Raw genomic sequence first — 5,991 nt, 5'->3', positions numbered from 1 at the left:
GGAGATGGTCACTTCTCCTATGTACCCTGACCAGAATCAAACCCGACACATACACTGGGTCAATGATCTATCCACTGAGCCACTGGCTAGGGCTTAAATTCTATGTAAAAGAACTGACACATACACGTTGTCCAATAAATACATCTCTGATAATAGTGACCATATGCTGTTGGTGTTGTATACCAGGCCTTTCCTCAATACCTAACATATACTGTGCCCATAATAAATATTTTATGAATAACTAAAATTTGGGAAGTTAAACCTTATAATGGGAAGATCTAGAAACAAATATTGCATTGGTCATCTGTAGTCAGTGTAAAGGCTTACTATTATAGAGGCTCTCTGAGCCAATACTTGACAAAGGAAAATACCAGAGTATGTAGAAGGACAGGTGATAATTTGATAGGAGGATATTGTGTGTTTTCTGACAAAATAGGGACTAACACTCCAGACTCCACCAAACTCACTCTTCTCCAACTTAGAACTCAGGAGAAAGGAGACTGAAGTAAAGATGTATAGCCTACGAGAAATAAAAGGCCATGTGTACCAAGAGGTCAGCAAGCCCCAGGATGATGACTACCTCTGTAAGTGACCCTCAGAAAGCATGTCGTGTTTTCATACAATAATTTCATCTGGTCATTTGCCCCTTAGGAGCATTCTGTTACCCTATGAACATGCACTACATAATTGAGGCTCAATGATGTGAGTGTCTGGACTTTCTCTGAAGCTCTATACATCCAGGAACATACACTATACCTTCCCTAATCCCTGTTGCTCTCACCCCCAGATTTTGAGAAGTGTCAGAACTTCTTCATGGACAGTTGTGATGTGCATGGCCCCCCTACATTTGTAAAAGACAGTGCAGTGGATAAGGGGCATCCGAACCATGCAGCCCTCACTCTGCTCCCTGGGTTGAGAATCAGACCATCAGGCATCCCTGAAGCTGGGCTTGGAGTGTGGAACGAGGCATCTGCTCTGCCAGTGGGTCTGCACTTTGGCCCTTATGAGGCCAGATCACAGAAGATGAAGAGGCAGGCAACAATGGATACTCCTGGCAGGTGAGAAGTATTTACCTCTTCTTCTGTCTTGTGGCTTCCCACATCCCTTCCATGGCTTGGTGGGACCTGCCTTTCTACATGCTAGGACATGGATGGAGAAAATAGCTTTGGGTACTGAGTGGACTTTGCAGACCATGGAGCTCCTGTTGAGAATTACAGGTTAAGTGGGAGCAAAGTGGTACTGACACAAAGGAATGCCTCCTCCCAGCCCTGAGTGGACAGGTCAACTCAGATGTGATGAGTAAGGAAAGTATCATGTGGTCACGAGTGGCAATGCATGCAAGCTGAAAGAGTTTTGTTGAAAGTAGGGGAAAATAATTTCTCTATTACCTCCTCAACTGAAACAAAACTTTATTTTTTCTTCCTGAAATGCAGATCACCAAAGGGAGAAACTTCTATAAGTATGTGAATGGGAAGGATGAATCCTGGGCCAACTGGATGAGGTATGAACAATAAGTTTCTGGGAGTCACGAGAACACTCATCCCTCTCAGGCCCATACATCTTTCCTTCTCATCATGCCTCCCTCAGTGGTCTCCCTCAATCCTCTGTTCCTCTTTTTTCTCCTTGCAGTCCTCTTTCAAAGCAAGAGGTATTTAGAGGAAAAAAGGGGATAAAAATATAGCATATGTCCTCAAAATATAAATCTCTATGATAGACAAAATTTAGACACTGGAGAAAAACTTTGAGGTCCTGGGTTACACTTTAATTGATCTAATGAACATTATTTAAGCCCTTACTATATTCCAGTTTAGATGAAGGTATTACTTAAGCAAGTCATATAACCCATCTTCTTATGGAGAACTAATTACAGACACAGTGAAAGAATTGATTTTACAAATATTTAACTATAATTTTTTTTATTTTTTGAGAAGTGCACAGTGCCAGCATACTTAAACCAAGGACAGCCTAAACCAGTGGTCAGCAAACTGCAGCTCATGAGCCACATGCATCTCTTTGGCCCTTTGAATGTGGCTCTTCCACAAAATACCATGTGTAGACACTACCTCAATAAGGAATGTACCTACCTATATAGTTTAAGTTTAAAAAATTTGGCTCTCAAAAGAAATTTCAGTCATTGTACTGTTGGTATTTGGCTCTGCTGACTAATGAGTTTGCCAACCACTGGCCTAAACCTGTGAGGGCAGCAAATTATCCCAGTCTCCCTTCTAACTAGAACTGAGTTCTGAAGCCTGCAGAGAAATGATCATGGGCCACTTTCCTGAGGGGATCTTTTATCAAGAGCTAGAGAATGTGAATAAGCTATTATTGTTCTTTATGATTTTGCTAAGAAAAAGAGACCTCCAAGTCCTGGCTGATTGTCTCAGTGGTAGATCATCAGCCTGGCCTGTGGAAGTCCATAGTTTGATTCCCAGCCAGGGCACACAGAAGCACTCATCTGCTTCTCTACTCTTTCCCCTCTCCTTTTTCTCTGTCTCTCTCTTCTTCTCCCACAGCCAAGGCTCTATTGGAGCAAAGTTGGCCCCGGCTCTGAGGATGGCTCCATGACCTCCACCTCAGGTGCTAGAATGGCTTTGGTTGCAGCAGAGCAACGCCCTAGATGGGCAGAGCATCAGCCCCTTGGTGGGCATGCTGAGCGGATCCTGGTCAGGTGCATGCGGGAGTCTGTCTGCCTCCCTGCTTCTCACTTCTGGGTTGGGGGGAGACCTCCAGGTTTTTATAGGAACCTGGTTGAGGCCTCAAATGCTATGAGGAGAATGGAGAAAGGCCTCTCAAGAAAAGATGGACTTGGGCTGAGTATTGAATGATGTAAACTAATCTAGAGACAGATTCCAACATCAAGTAGCAAGTTCTGTGATATAAAACGGAACCTTATTTAGTTTAGAGAAGCAAGAGGTCACTAGGTTTTATGGACAATCAGGGTGAAGGTGACGTCTGGACTTGACTTTGAAACATGGTATTAGGCAGGATGAGCACCGTAAGCAGGACCTGGAGATAGGAAGTCATATGACATTATGACAGGCTCAGACATTGAACAGAAGGTTCTCCTGAGAGCACTGTGAAAGTCAGCGACATCAGAGCCCGAGTGTCAGGTGCAGAGCTGGACATGGATCTGAGAGATAGTAGGAACTCATCGCCTGTGGGTTTCTTTTCTTTCACCTGCCTCAATCCCAGGTATGTGAACTGTGCCTGGGATGATGAAGAGCAGAACCTGGTGGCCTTTCAGTATCACAGGCAGATTTTCTACCAAACCTGCAGGGTCATCAGGCCAGACTGTGAGCTGCTAGTCTGGTATGGTGATGAGTTTGGCCAGAAGCTGGGCATCAAGTGCAGCAGCAAGCGGAAGAGAGAGCTCGCAGCATCTAGAGGTGGGCACAACCATTCTTCAAAATGGAAAGAAAAGAGAGAACTCACCTTGGAAATTTTCATGGTACACTCTAAAGTCAGTAAGATTTCAAATCAGATGCTTCAGAAATGAAGGATTGATTTCATATGCCTTTGATTCTTAGGAAAAATCTTTATATTTTTTACTTTTGATTTATTTTTTAAGTGAGAGTAGGGGAGATAGACAGATTCCTTCATGTGCCCTGAACAGGATCCACCTAGCAACTCCAGTCTGAGGTCCATGCTCAGACTAGCCAAACTATGCTCAGTGCCAGAGGTCAACACTTGACCCAACTGAGTTATTGGGCTGATGCTTGAACCAGTTGAAGCACTGGTTCTGAAAGGGGAAGAGAGAGAGAAGGGAGAGAGGGAGGGGAAGAGAAACAGATAGTCACTTCTCATTTGTGCCCTGACCGGGGATTGAACCTGGGACTTCTACATGCCGGGCCAACACTCTGTCCACTGAGCAAACCGGCCAGGGCCTGTTTTCTGAGGGCCACCCCTGTTTATCATACAGGGTAAGAGCAGAAGTTGGATAGATGCCCAGCAGCCTGGAAATGCAGTGCTGTGATCAAGCTGAGACACTGGGGACCTTCCTGAATGAGGTGGGACAATGGTGCTGTTCTCGGCTATAGGGTGTCTTATTCTCTAAGATTTGCTTTGTTAATTTTTTGAAAATACACTTCAGTGGGGATTCCTCTCAGAGATTATTTCATCTCTAAGTGAGAGAGGATGGTTGATTAGCTGGAGAGGGATAGGAGTCAGGCATGTAAGAAGTATGGTTGGGGCTCTGGCTGGTTAGCTCAGTCAGTTACAGCATCATCCTGTAATACCAAGGTTGAACCCAGGGTAAAGACACATACGAGAAATGACCAATGACTGCATGTCTAGGTAGAAAAATGAATAAATGCCTTTATTTCTCTCTCTCTCTCTTTCTTCTTTTTCTTCTACTTTTTCTTCCTCCTCTCTTTGTCTCTCTAAAATTAATCAATTTTTAAAAAGTATGGTTGGGGAAATATTTTGAAACAGGACTTTCCATTGTATATAAAATGGGCTGACACTAAATGAAATCAAGTATGAATATTTGGTGTGAGGCTTGAGGAAGGACATTTTCAGTTTATCATCTGTGGGAAACTATGAGGGAAGCAATTCCTAATTGGGGCCAATGGTCTTTCTAAACAACTGTGTTAAAAACAACTGTGTTAAAAGCTATGTGACCTATGCAAGAAAGGTCAGAATTGTTCCACCCATACAAGGGGTTAAACATACCCTGATGCTACTTGACAGTCCCTCATATGGCAGTGCGTAGATAGGACCCTTGATATGGGCTTTCTGGATTTCTAAAGAAGATATAGTACATAAAAATTAAAAATAAAACAGACTGTAAAGAAACACTTTGTGGGAGGCAGAGATTATACTGTCAACCCCATAAGAATGACTCGTGGGAGAAGTCTTAACAGCAGACAAAACATATGACCCACACAGCTTTATCAATCTCTACCCTGACCAAAATTTACTCTTTCAGCAGAACCAAAGCCAGAGATACACCTGTGTCCTTCCTGCTCCCTGGTCTTCTCCAGTCAGAAATTCCTCACCCAGCACATGAAACGAGTCACCCCCATGAGATTCTCCCAGGAACATCTACAAAAAAACAGCTCCAATCAGAAGATCCCTGCCCAGAGGATCCAAATCAGCAGCAACAACATACTGATACACACAACTGGGATGACAATGCTGAAGGTCAAGAGGTCAAAGAAAAGTCCAGACCTTTGCTTAAAAGTACCAGGCATTGGAGGATTTCAAGTGCCTTTTTCAAACCTCCTAAAGGACACTTGGGAAGCTCTAGTGAGCAAGAGAGAATGATGCAGGAAGTGCCCAGCACAGGCCAGGAAGTAAATTCAGTGTACACAAGCAAAGTATCTATGGGAGTAGGAATGTCAAGAATTGTAGCTATCAAGTATGGAGAGTGTGGGCAAGGCTTTGATGATAAGTCACATATTCACAGACACCACAGGGCACACTAGAGGAGAAGCCCTATGTTTGCAGGGAGTGTGAACGAGGCTTTACATGGAAGTCAAATCTCCTCAGACACCAGAGGACACACTCAGGGCAGAAGCCCTATGTTTGCAGGGAGTGTGAACAAGGCTTTGCACAGAAGTCACATCTCCTCATACACCAGAGGACACGTTCAGGGGAGAAACACTATGTTTGCAGGGTGTGTGAGCAAGGCTTTTCACAGAAGCCAAATCTCCTCATACACTATAGGACACACTCAGAGGAGAAATCCCTATGTTTGCAGGGACTGTGAGAGAGGCTTTGCACGGAAGTCACATCTCCTCATACACCGGAGGACACATTCAGGGGAGAAACCCTATGTTTGCAGGGAGTGTGAGTGAGGTTTTTCACAGAAGGCAGATCTCCTCATACACCAGAGGACACACTCAGGGGAGAAGCCCTATGTTTGCAGGGAGTGTGAGAGAGGCTTTGCATGGAAGTCAGATCTCCTCAGACACCAGAGAAAACACTCAAGAAAGAAGCATTATGTTTGCAAAGAGTGTAGTGAGTTATTAGCATAAAATAGCATCTCTG

General features: G+C 44.0%; 1 pseudogene; it reads left to right on the top strand.

Annotated features, from left to right (window-relative positions):
* Positions 1-486: 486 nt before the first annotated feature.
* LOC136316385 (histone-lysine N-methyltransferase PRDM9-like) lies at positions 487-5,733 on the top strand (annotated as a pseudogene).
* Positions 5,734-5,991: the final 258 nt, after the last annotated feature.

This window comes from Saccopteryx bilineata, chromosome 12, assembly GCF_036850765.1.
Source record: "Saccopteryx bilineata isolate mSacBil1 chromosome 12, mSacBil1_pri_phased_curated, whole genome shotgun sequence".
NCBI lineage: Eukaryota > Metazoa > Chordata > Mammalia > Chiroptera > Emballonuridae > Saccopteryx > Saccopteryx bilineata.
Note: the sequence above shows the minus strand (reverse complement) of the source record. Positions and strands in the feature narration are given on the sequence as shown.